Source organism: Apium graveolens, chromosome 9, assembly GCF_009905375.1.
Source record: "Apium graveolens cultivar Ventura chromosome 9, ASM990537v1, whole genome shotgun sequence".
Taxonomy (NCBI): domain Eukaryota; kingdom Viridiplantae; phylum Streptophyta; class Magnoliopsida; order Apiales; family Apiaceae; genus Apium; species Apium graveolens.
The window spans coordinates 191,762,668-191,775,163 of NC_133655.1; the positions used below are offsets into that span (position 1 = coordinate 191,762,668).

Below are 12,496 nucleotides of genomic sequence, written 5' to 3' on the forward strand. Positions count from 1 at the left end.
GTGTATGTAAAGATCGTCAGAATCCAGATTCGAACACTTTAATTTTTCCCGAAAATCCACCAGATACCGAAAGAATTGAGTATAAGGTAACAGGATAAAAAAGATTTAAATTCAAGGATTTTAAGAGGGAATCATAAAAAGGAATATAAAATATTGAGAAGGGTTTAGGGGAACCCAAGTAATAAGATCCCGGGTATGATCCCTCAAACGATAAACGGGAACGAAGTTAAGCGAACCGTATAACAGATAAGCGGTCATTAGCCAAGTAATTAGGAGTTAATCAAAGAGGTTAGTGGATGATGATGTCATCACACCAACAAGAGGAAGACAAGTGTAACAAAATGACATAAGTAGATGACATAAGCATGACCAAATGGGAAGGGTTGGTTGGTTGATTGTGAGCCACACAATTTTGACCCTGGTAAAAGGTTAATTAACAAGCAAAAAAGGAAGCAACCAAGCCAACAATTATCATAACACAAAAAAATCAAGAAGCTCACTTTGTTCCTCAAGAACAAAGCTCTCGGCCATTCTTCTTTTTCAAAGAAAAGAAAATTCAAATTCAAGTTCCAAGCTTTGATAATTAGTGAGATAATTATCAAAGGTTCCTTGTACATAGATATAGATATCCTATGAATCTAAGCTTCCATTTCCTTCACAATCTCTTCCAATAATTCATGGAAGAAGAGAGTGAATAGTGTTTTCAAGAACTTGAAATTTTGATCTTGTGTTTTTGTTTAGATAAAGCTTTAGTAAGGATTTCCAAGGGTTGTTTCAAGCTTCTTAGTTACTCCTACTCACCAAGGAAGGTATAATCTCATACCCTAGCCCTACTTTTGATTATTTAGAGCTTTTTATGCTTATTTTAGTTCTTGGGAAGTATGATCCATGTATATTTAGAGTTGGGTTGGATTTATAATGAGTTTGGAGTTGTAAATCTTGATTATTGATTAATGAACTTAAGTATAAGCTTTTAGTTCATGATTGAGAGTAGTAAAATTGGAAATCTGGAGATGTTGGGGCTGTTGTAGTAGAGTATGGATGGATTTTGGTTGTAGTAATGATTGTGGGTTGATTGTGGATTGATTTGGAGTGGTACAAATTTGGTAATCGCGTAAACATAGCCGTCGTAATGCCCGATTTACCTTAGACTGATTTTTTTCTTAACATCAGGACCCGTGAACTCACTTTTAGGTTTTAACCATTGCCATGATTAGATGGTTCATGTTACGAGCTTCGTTTTGATATGTGGTTCGCTTGAATCTGATGTGCTGTTTAGGAGAAACGACCGTTTTAAGTAACGGCGTTTCGTGACCGAACCATTACCCCTCGCCTTACTTTGAAACCTTGGTTAATGCCCTTAAATGACTAATTGGGGTATGAAACAATTATGTAAAGTGGGTTAGGAAGTTGGTAGGGTACTCGCGAAAGAATCGCCTTAAAATTCTTAATGGTTAATTTATTAAAAATGGTGGAGCCAAGGGTACTCGAGGGACTTAAGTGAATCGTTAAGCTCAAAAGCGAATGTTAGGGTCTAATTGGTTAAAGTATAGATTCTTAAGCGACTTTGGTTTAATTCCAACTTATATGATGTTTATAGGTTACCAGACTCGTCCCAGGCCTTTTATCACCCCCAGTCGCTCAGGACAAGTTTTCTACCCGTTATACTGTTGTTGTGATGTATATATGTATATGCATTACCTTGTGATAGATGCATGATGGTTATTAGAAAATCTTACGATATATTGGACCATGCTGATATGGTTTATATGCATGCCTGTTTCGTAATCTTGATATCTAATTGTTGATTCAAATGCTTATAAGTTGCATAATACCTATGCTAGAGATAAGCAGTAGTTGCGTATACCCTTGGTATAGGGGACTCAAAGGTGAACATTTTCTAAACCGGGAGTCGATGTTCCCGAGTATAATATATATATATTTCATATATATGAAATAGTTTTCAAAACTATTATTCGAATAAGGTTTATTCGATAACTTTATTTTACTTAATGAATATTATTTTGAATATTCATTCGAGGACTTATGACTCCACTTATTTTATTCAATGAATATTATTTTGAATATTCATTCGAGGACTTATGACTCCGCTTATTTTATTAAATAATATTCTTTATTTTATTAAAGAATAATGTTTCGATAATCAAACTTATATTCGATTATTCAAATAAAGATCGTACTTTCGTATAAGTATATCTTTGGTTATTTATTATTCATTTCAAGTATGAATTTTAAAACTTCTACTTCAATTATTTTTATAAAGATTATCCTTTTTGGGAATATTATTTAAATAATAATATTCAGATATTTTCTAATATATCGGGACTGATTTATTTCATTAAATCAGCATTACTCCAAACATTCTTAAAATTGTTTGCGAGTCTTCAAAATAATTTTTAAAAAGTTAGAGCGGATCCCAAAACTCATTTTTATATTTTAAGATCCTCCTTTCGAAGGGGATTTAAATACTCGCTCAAAACCTGAGGGATCTGGCTCTGTGGTGTATTTTATATTCGCAACAAGGTTGCTGTTTGGATAAAAGAGTTTTTGATTACTTACCCAACACTCGGGAAGTAAAATTCTTGGAACAAGTTAATCCATTAACAGGCACCGCCTGGGAAATATCGGTGAGTTTTCCTTTCCAACTAGATACGACTTCTTGGTGGAGCCGTATCAACAAGTTTTTACTTGGGGAAAGGGGGGACGAGCTTTATGTTTCAGAGTCATGGATTTCATCTGAACTAGGAGTGGCGTAAATGGTCGAGTGGCGCCGGCCCAGCCTTATTATATTGGCCCAAATGGCCTGGAAGTTCCGCTAAGACGGTCCATTCCTTAGGAGTCCAGGGTTCGGTTGACAAGTAAATCCGACTGTTCTCCTCTACATGTTAAAAATGGTGGGGTTGCACTACTGCGAATGATCATCGTAAGTGGTCTTCCTGGCGCAGCAAACTCCCGTAATGAGTTCATCATCCAGTTGGATATTTCTGCAACACTACCCGAAGCATTTCGATCGAAAGGATACGGATGGGTGATTGCCGAAGCATTGATAGGGTGAAACAATTATAATGGTGTTTCCATCAAATAAAGTATCTCGTAACTTCATTTCCTTTAAACAATATTTCAAATATTGAATCTAGTCAAGTCTGATATTGTAGTCTCATTTATATAATGAACCTTCGAAAACTTATTATACTTTGAACAGTGGTAGTTCAAGTGGATTTCTAAAATAGTATAAGTATAGTGAAGTAATTGGTAACTTCATCTTCCTTTAAGCTTATATCCAGTAAGTAATTACCTTACACTTGATAAAGGTTTCCAGTAAGTTATCCATTTAGATACTTGCATTATTGTTTACACTATATATATCTTGCGAGCTGTAATGCTCACTCTTGCTTTATTTCTTCATCACACAACAACAGTTAGGAAAGATGGCCAGACTCAAGCAGACCCAGCGCAAGCGTGTGGGAAGCGTCCCGCGTCTTCCCGTTGATATTGTAGCTGCTATAGCTGCAGAAGGTAGATCTATTTGTAGATTAGCATTCTACTTTTGGGAATCAATTATGTATAATTATAACTTGTGGCAGATAATGGCAATTAACTGTAAACTTATCAAGTAATCATTTTGGGTTGTAATAACTTTTAAATTATGGATTCAAGGACTTGTACTTATTTCAATTCCATCTCTGAGACTATAACGTGTTATGGTGTATGTTAGTGTGGGGTCACAACATGAGGATATTTATTATTAATTAAGTTAAGTGATATTTGTGGAAAGAAAGACCGTGACGACCCGGATCCCCGACCCCGGATCTGGGGGTGTTACAGTCTTCTTCCTTATCTCCTTGCTCTTCGATTAATACTATGATCCAACCTTTGTGAAACTTCTCTGAAATCTACTTATATAGGAGTCCAATAAAGCCCAGCTAACTCAGAAGTTGGAAGTCAAACAGAAATAGGAGTCTAAAATATAAATTCTGAGAGTCCGACCCTGCGCGGCCGCTCAGCATTCCTGAGCGGGCGCTCAACCCCCTACTAGAAACTGATCTGTTTTTCTCCCGTTTCTTCGCTGCAATCTGCTCCTATCTTCCCACTTGCAATGCTAAACACATGCCAAGGCTTATTATTGATGAAATCTCTTCCAAAATGTAATTAATACCCTGAAATGCACAAACACTAGAAAAACGCATCAAATACACAAAATACTTGATTTCAAGACACCAATTCAAGCTATTATAAGACGTTCTAAGTGGTATAAAATGCCACTTATCACACCCCCAAACTTAAATCGATGCTTGTCCTCAAGCGTCACAGACTCAAAAACAAAACGAAAATATGCATGAATGCAATCTATATGAAATGCAGTGATCCCCCTTACTACGACCAAACCAACCAACTTACGACATCTCAACAAATGCAATTAGGCAAATAAAGATCAATCAAATCATGCAAACTAACATACAGCCGGAAACGTGGTGTGTGCAGATGCTTAACAGATATGCTTCGAAACTAGATCAATTATCATAACTCGACTATCCTCAAGGCAATGGCATGATTATATGAAGAATAAAAATTCTAGGCACAAAGTGACTTATAACACTTCAAGATTTCTGGAGCTTATTACGGAATCATGCTTTTTATTTATAACAACAAATGCTTATTTGACCGTGCAATGAGTGAGGTCCACAAAAGACTTATGCAATGGCATCCATGTAGCGAGCGTTAGGTTAGCGGATCCCAGACTATAAAAGCCTTAGGTCACTAAGCACAAAGTCCCCTAAGAACTTAATAACTCGAATACCAAAGAGCCCACTCATGATCAATTATGCATTAACTCTTTTTTTTTCTTTTTTTCTTTTCTAATTTTTTTCTCTTTTTTTTCAAACTTTCTGAGCAAGTGCGTTGCGCTCCATCTTGCTCAACCCTAGACTACTCGCATAAAAATACGAGCCGGCTACTAGCCATTTGACGCCTAGCCACAATTAGCAATGAATTCCATTTTTCACTCCATTTTTTTCTTTTCATGCCTTTTATCACTAAGAACCTATTATAAAATTCTAAGCATAATCAATAGATTAACCTCAAAAACCATCAAACCATAACAACAATCTAGTCCTTAAGCATTCTCTAAGACTTAGTGAAATTACAAGTGTTTCTAGCATGCATATCAACTTACACGACTCAACATCACTTTAACGCTATCACTACACTCGCATCAACATCACAAATTAATTGGTAAATCAGCGCAAAAGGGATCATGGTATATGCATGAGCTACATGACATGATAAATAAATAAAGATATAAATAATAAAAAAAAACTATATGGCAAAAAATATGCAATTATATGAACTAAACTATCATGAATATGCAACTATATGACACACACACAAAATATTCCTTAACTACCACCCCCAAACTTAAAATCTTTACTGTCACCAGTGAAGGTAGTAGAAAGGAACAGAGGGTATACCTACTCGGAGAAATCATCATCATCATCACCCTCAGAGGGTGGTGTATCAGGAGGCGGATATGCAGAGTCCTCACCAAAAACTGGCCACTGAATGTCAGCTCCAAGGCCTCGAAAAGCAGTCCCAAGTGCAAGGGTGAGCTCCTGAGCAAACCTGCTCTGTGTCTCGTACATAGCGTCCATCCTCCTCGACAGCTTCCTATACTGGGCATCAGCCATCCCAGCACCCTCCTGAGCTCTAGAAGAACCAGCCTCATCTTGCCTCGGCCTCGCCATGGTAGCCCCTCGTGCTGGACGCCCTCCTGGAAGATGATAACCCAACCCATGCTCCTCGGGCTCACCACCGGTCCACTCCTGCATCGCATACAGAGTCCCGGAGTCAATAGGAGCGGCCGACAACTGCAACTGCTCATGAGACGGCCACTGAACTCCCACTGCCCGGCAAAGCTTTATAACCGTGGATGCATAAGGGATGTTCATGTGCTTAGCTCCCCTCAAAAACTTTAGAATTCCTTGGTAGATGAACTAACCAAGGTCAACATAGTACTTCTAATTCAAAATTCCCTATAACAACTGTGCTCTCTCAACTGTGACCTCATGTGCATGTGAAGTAGGCAGAATATTAGCGCAAATAAAAGCATTCTATGCACGGGCATACCTGTTCATCGCAATTATCAGAAAATGGCGATACTCGTTAGTCCCAGTCTTGAAGGTCCAAACTATGCCCGACCTACAGAGAGTAGCATAAATCAAATCCAAGTCAAAATCCTCAGCAGTCTTCTCGTTCCAATTCTCCTCCGTGGGCTTCCTCTGTCGCTGCCCAATCACACGGCGAATCGCCGCAGGGTGATAATCCACCGTCATCCCCCGAACCACATAATACCTATTCTTCTCAGCCTTCGCGTTCGCATAGAACTCGCAAACCACGCTCATCAGAACTGCTTCAGGAGACTCACAAAAAGCAATCCAACCCTTCTCAGCAATCATAGGCAACAACTCACCATCCTTCCCTGATGGTAAGAACCCCCTCTCCTTCAAAATTGGCTTACCCAGAAGCCTAGTATACTCCTTCTCAGCAGCCCTATCATTCAAACGAGGCCTCGCAGCAGTACCCCTCGAAGAATCAGTAGTAGGGACAGTGTTGCTGCTATCGATAGTCCTGGATCTCTTGGGTGCCATCGAAACTGAGTAAAAGTGTTTAAGATTTGTGTTTTTGGATTTGGGAGAGAGTTTAAGGTTTGAAAGTGTATGAGGAGTATATGGAATAGGTGTATGTATATATAGGGTAGGGATTAGGGTAAAATTTGATTAGGAGTGGGTTTGAGGGTTAAAAACATGGGATAATTGGGAAATAGGTCGTGGGTAATGGGCTGTATTTTGTTTTTTTTTTCAAATTTTTTTGGATTTTTATTGGACTTAAAATTTTTTTCTCCCAGTCGGCCCCTGAGCGGTCGCTCAGCAGAGCTGCGCGAGCGCTCAGGGGTCTTCTGGAATTTTTTTTTCCTTGCCCTGTTTTTCTGATTTTTTTGTGGTTTTGGATAGGTTACTAACTTCTAAGGGTTCCTATAACAACAAATCATGGGTTGCCTCCCAAGAAGTGCTTCTTTTTCGTCATTAGCTTGACGTAGCGTACCTTACTCAAGTTGACAATAAAACGACACTAACCACTTCCCGGTTTGCCGTGTCCCCATAGTAATGCTTCAAACGCTGACCATTAACCTTGAATGCTTAGTCCGGATCATTCTAAAAAATCTCCACCGCTCCATGTGGAAACACAGTTTTGATAATAAAAGGTCCAGACCACCTTGATTTCTACTTCCCAGAAAAAAGTCGGAGACGAGAGTTAAATAAAAAAACTTGCTGCCCCGGCACGAATAACTTAGGATGTAGCTTCCTGTCGTGCCACCTTTATACTTTTTCCTTGTACATTTTGTTGTTCTCGTACGCTTGGAGTCGAAATTCATCAAGCTCATTAAGCTGAAGCATTCGCTTCTTTCCAGCTGCATCTAGATCCAGATTCAACTTCTTCAATGCCCAATAGGCCTTATGCTCAAGCTCCGCAGGTAAATGACATCCCTTACCATACACAAGTTGAAACGGGGACATCCCAAGTGGAGTCTTATATGCTGTTCTATAAGTCCAAACAGCTTCATCGAGCTTTAAAGACCAATCCTTCCTTGACGGACAAACAACCTTCTCTAAAATGCGCTTGATTTCTCTGTTAGAACTTCCGCTTGACCATTCGTTTGTGGATGATAGGTAGTGGCAACACGATGATTCACATTATAGTGCTGCAGCATAGAAGTAAACTTACGGTTGCAGAAATGCGACCCTTCACTTGTGATTACTCGTGGCGTTCCAAACCTTGTGAAAATCTGCTTATGAAGAAAATTCAACACCGCCTTTGCATCATTCGTCGGTAGAGCTTTGACTTCTACCCATTTTGAGACATAATCGACTACCAGCAAGATGTACTGATTATTGCAGGATGAGACAAAAGGCCCCATGAAAATGATTCCCCAAACATCAAAGACCTCGACTTCAAGCATCACATTTAACGGCATCTCATCCTTTCTCGTAAGATTTCTCACTCTTTGGCAACGATCACACCTTAAAATGAACTGATGAGCATCCTTAAACAAAGTAGGCCAGAAAAAACCTGCTTGCAGAATACGAGCTGCCATCTTCTCACCACCATAGTGTCCACCATAAACTATGGAGTGGCAGTCTCATAATATCCCCTCCGTCTCACAGAATAGGATACATCTCCTGATGATCTAGTCAGCTCCCCGTCTAAATAAATATGGTTCATCACACATATACCACTTCACCTCATGCAGAAACTTCTTCTTTTGAGCTGTGGTCAAATTAGGAGGCATTATATTACTGACAAGATAATTCACAATATCTACGAACCATGGCTCTTCCTCCTGAACTGCGAACAACTGCTCATTCGAAAAAGATTCGTTGATCAATGTCTTATCATGTGAAGTAGACTCGGGATTCTCCAATCTAGAGAGATGGTCAGCTACTTAATTCTCAGTACCTTTCCGATCCTTGACCTCTAACTCAAATTCCTGTAGCAAGAGCACCCAACGAATGAGTCTCAGCTTCGAATCCTTCTTGGAAACCAAATAGCGAATGGCCGCATGATCAATGAACACTGTCACCTTTGTCCCAAGCAAATAAGATCAAAATTTTTTGAAACCAAAGACTATAGCCAAGAGCTCCTTCTCAGTAGTGGTGTAGTTCATTTGGGCCCCATTTAAGGTCTTGCTAGCATAGTAGACCATATGAAAGAGATTATTCTTGTGCTGCCCAAGAACTGCGCTCACCGCATAATCACCTGCATCACACATTATCTCAAAAGGCTCTGTCCAATCAGGTGCTGTAATAACTGGTGCAGTTATCAAACTCTTCTTGAGAGTCTCGAATGCCGTCAAGCAGTCATCATCAAATTTAAAAGGCACATCCTTCTCAAGCAAGTTGCACAACGACTTAGATATCTTCGAAAAGTCCTTGATAAAACGCCGATAAAAACCCGCATGACCAAGAAAACTACGGATTCCTTTCACAGAAATAGGTGGTGGAAGATTTTTAATGGCCCCCACCTTGGCTTTGTCCACCTCAAGACCCTTGCTAGAGACCTTATGCCCAAGAATAATGCCTTCACGCACCATAAAATGACATTTTTCCCAATTGTGCACCAAATTAGTTTCCACACACCTTTTGAGTACTGCACGAAGATTATTCAAACATTCATCATATGAATGTCCAAAGACGGAGAAGTCGTCCATGAATACCTCGACATTATCCCAATCATGTCAGAGAATATGGCCATCATACATCTCTGAAAAGTGGCCGGTGCACCACATAACCCAAATGAAACTCTGCGAAAAACAAATGTGCCAAATGGACAAGTGAAGGTAGTCTTTTCTTGATCCTCTGGTGCAATACAAATCTGATTATACCCCGAATAACCATCCAGAAGACAATAATACTCATGATCGGCCAACCTGTCAAGCATCTGATCAATAAACGGAAGATGGAAGTGATCCTTCTTTGTGGCCTTGTTCAACTTTCTGTAGTCCATGCATACCCTCCATCCTGTGACTGTTCTCGTGGGGATGATCTCGTTCTTCTCATTTGCTACCACAGTGATACCTCATTTCTTAGGTACACATTACACGGGGCTCACCCAAGAACTGTCAGAAATAGGATAAATGATTCCTGCATCCAGCCACTTCAGAATTTCTTTCTTCACCACTTATTTCATGATAGGATTAAGTCTGCGCTGTTGCTCAACAGTCGACTTACTACCCTCTTCTAGCAGAATCTTATGCATGCAATATGAAGGGCTGATCCCTTTGATATCTGCTCTAGTCCATCCGATAGCCGATTTGAATTCTCTCAAGATCCTTAAGAGCTTGTCCTCCTCACTACCTGAAAGGTCAGATGCAATAATAACAGGTAAAGTAGATGCATCACCTAAAAAAACATACCTCAAGTGTTCAGGCAATGGTTTAAGCTCCAAGGTAGGTGCTTCCTCAATAGATGGTTTGAGCTTTCCTTCAGCATTTTTGAGGTCAGAAGTACCAAGAGATTCAAATGGCATGTCTAGCTTTCGCCTCCAGGGGAAGCATTTAGATATTGTAGTTACTCATTGCCATCCTCATCATCACTGTCAAAATCCCCCACTAAAGCATTCTCTAATACATCAGACATTAGCATATGATCAAGTTATGACGTAACCGCAGAATTAATCAAATGCACTTTTAAGCACTCCTTATCTTCTGTAGGGAATTTCATTGCCTTGAATACATTGAATGTCACATCCTGATCCTGCACTCTCATAGTAAGTTCACCTTTCTGCACATCTATCAAGGTACGGCCTGTAGCCAAGAAAGGTCTTCACAAGATTATGGGAATCTTCTTATCTTCCTCGAAATCCAGAATAATAAAGTCTGCAGGAAAGAAGAGCTTATCCATCTTTACTAGCACATCCTCCACTATGCCTCGTGGGTAAGTAATAGAACGATCAGCCAATTGTAGAGACATGTAGGTGGGCTTTGGATCAGGAAAATTTAACCTTTTAAAGATCGACAACGGCATCAGATTGATGCTTGCTCCCAAATCACACAGGTACTTGTCAAAAGACAACTTACCAATGGTGCAAGGAATGGTGAAGCTACATGGATCTTTAAGCTTTGGAGGTAACTTTTGTTGCAGCATAGCACTGCATTCTTCCGTTAGAGCAACGGTCTCAAGATCATCCAGTTTCACCTTTCTTGAAAGAATACTCTTCATAAATTTCACATAACTAGGCATTTGCTCCAGAGCCTCAGCGAAAGGTATATTGATGTGAAGTTTCTTGAGCACCTCCAGAAACTTACCGAACTACTTATCCAGCTTTTGTTATTGCAATCTCTTAGGGAAAGGAGGTGGATGATATAATTGTTTCTCCCCTGTATTACCCTCAGGCAAAGTGTGTTCAACAATAGTCTTCCTTGGTTCCGCCACTTTCTCCTTTTGCTTAACATCTTCATCACCAGCTTCAACTTCTCCTTCTTTTGCTTTTTCAGCATCAGCAACTTTTCCAGATCTTAAGGTAATAGCCTTGACTTGCTCTTTAGCTTCCTTCCTTCCTGGCACTTCAGTATCACTGGGAAGTATGCCAGGTTGACGATTGAGCACTGTATTGGCTATTTGACCGATTTGATTTTCCAAGGTCTTGATAGAAACCGCCTGACTTTTGCACAATAGCTTAAGTTCCTCAAAATCAACACTAGAGGGTGGAGCTGCACCTCCTTGTTGAGGATATGATTACCTTTGAGCATAATGCTATGGTTGCTGGAATCCAGGTGGATTGAACTGTTTACTTACGCCTTGCTGATATGGTTGCTGAATAGCATTCTGATTATTACTCCAGCTGAAATTTGGATGATTTCTGTTGTTGGGATGATAAGTAGCTGGCACAGGCTGCTGTTGTCGCTGATAATTGTTCACATACTGAACAGATTCATTAACAAGAGAACACTGATCCGTAGCATGAGAACCTGCACAAAGCTCACAGACCATAGCTATCTGATTGACCCCATAGGTGACTAGAGAATCGACCTTCATAGACAGCGCTTGGAGCTGCGCTGCAATAGCTGTAGCTGCATCGACTTCCAGAATACCTGCTACCTTCCCAAGCATCATCCTTTGAGTTGGATTTTGATGCTCATTTGCAGCCATAGTCTCAATAAGATTATAAGCCTCAGTATAGCTTTTGGCCCACAAGGCGCCTCCAGCTGCTGCATCGAGCATGGGCCGAGATTGGGCCCCCAAACCATTATAGAAACCAGTGATCACCATCCAATCATGCATTCCATGATGTGGACAATTTCTCAACATCTCTTTGTAGCGCTCTCAAGCTTTGCACATAGATTCTGTAGGTTGCTGCGCAAACTGAGTAAGAGCACTCCTCATAGCAGCAGTCTTCGCCATTGGGTAAAACTTCACCAGAAACTTTTGCACAAGTTCTTGCCAAGTAGTGATAGACCCAGCTGGTTCAGAATATAACCAATTCTTAGCTTTATCCCTCAGAGAGAATGGGAAAAGCCTCAGCTTGATAGCCTCATCAGTCACACCATTATATTTGAAAGTACTGCAGATCTCAAAAAAATTCCTTACGTGCATGTTGGGGTCTTCAGTCGCAGCACCTCCGAAAGAAACATAATTCTGCACCATCTGAATAGTGCCCGGCTTGATTTCAAAGTTATTGGCCTCAATAGCTGGGTGCATGATGCTAGACTGAATGTCATCAATTTTGGGTTGAGAAAAGTCCATAAGAGCTGGATCTGCCGGAACTAAACGATCACCCATGGTTAATGGTTCTTTCTGCTCACTTCCTGAATTCGAATCTGCAAAATCTATCTTCTCCGGAATATCAAGAACTTCTTCTGTCTCCTCAGCCGTATCTAAAGTCCTCTTGTGAGTACGAGAACGAGTTTGCATAAACGCTCGCT

General features: G+C 40.1%; 1 non-coding gene across 1 annotated transcript; it reads left to right on the top strand.

The window, feature by feature from the left end:
• The first annotated feature begins 11,853 nt into the window (after positions 1-11,853).
• Positions 11,854-11,960, top strand: LOC141688237 (small nucleolar RNA R71). The gene has a single exon (XR_012561694.1). It is a non-coding gene; the product is annotated as a small nucleolar RNA R71 (small nucleolar RNA).
• The last annotated feature ends 536 nt before the right edge of the window (positions 11,961-12,496 follow it).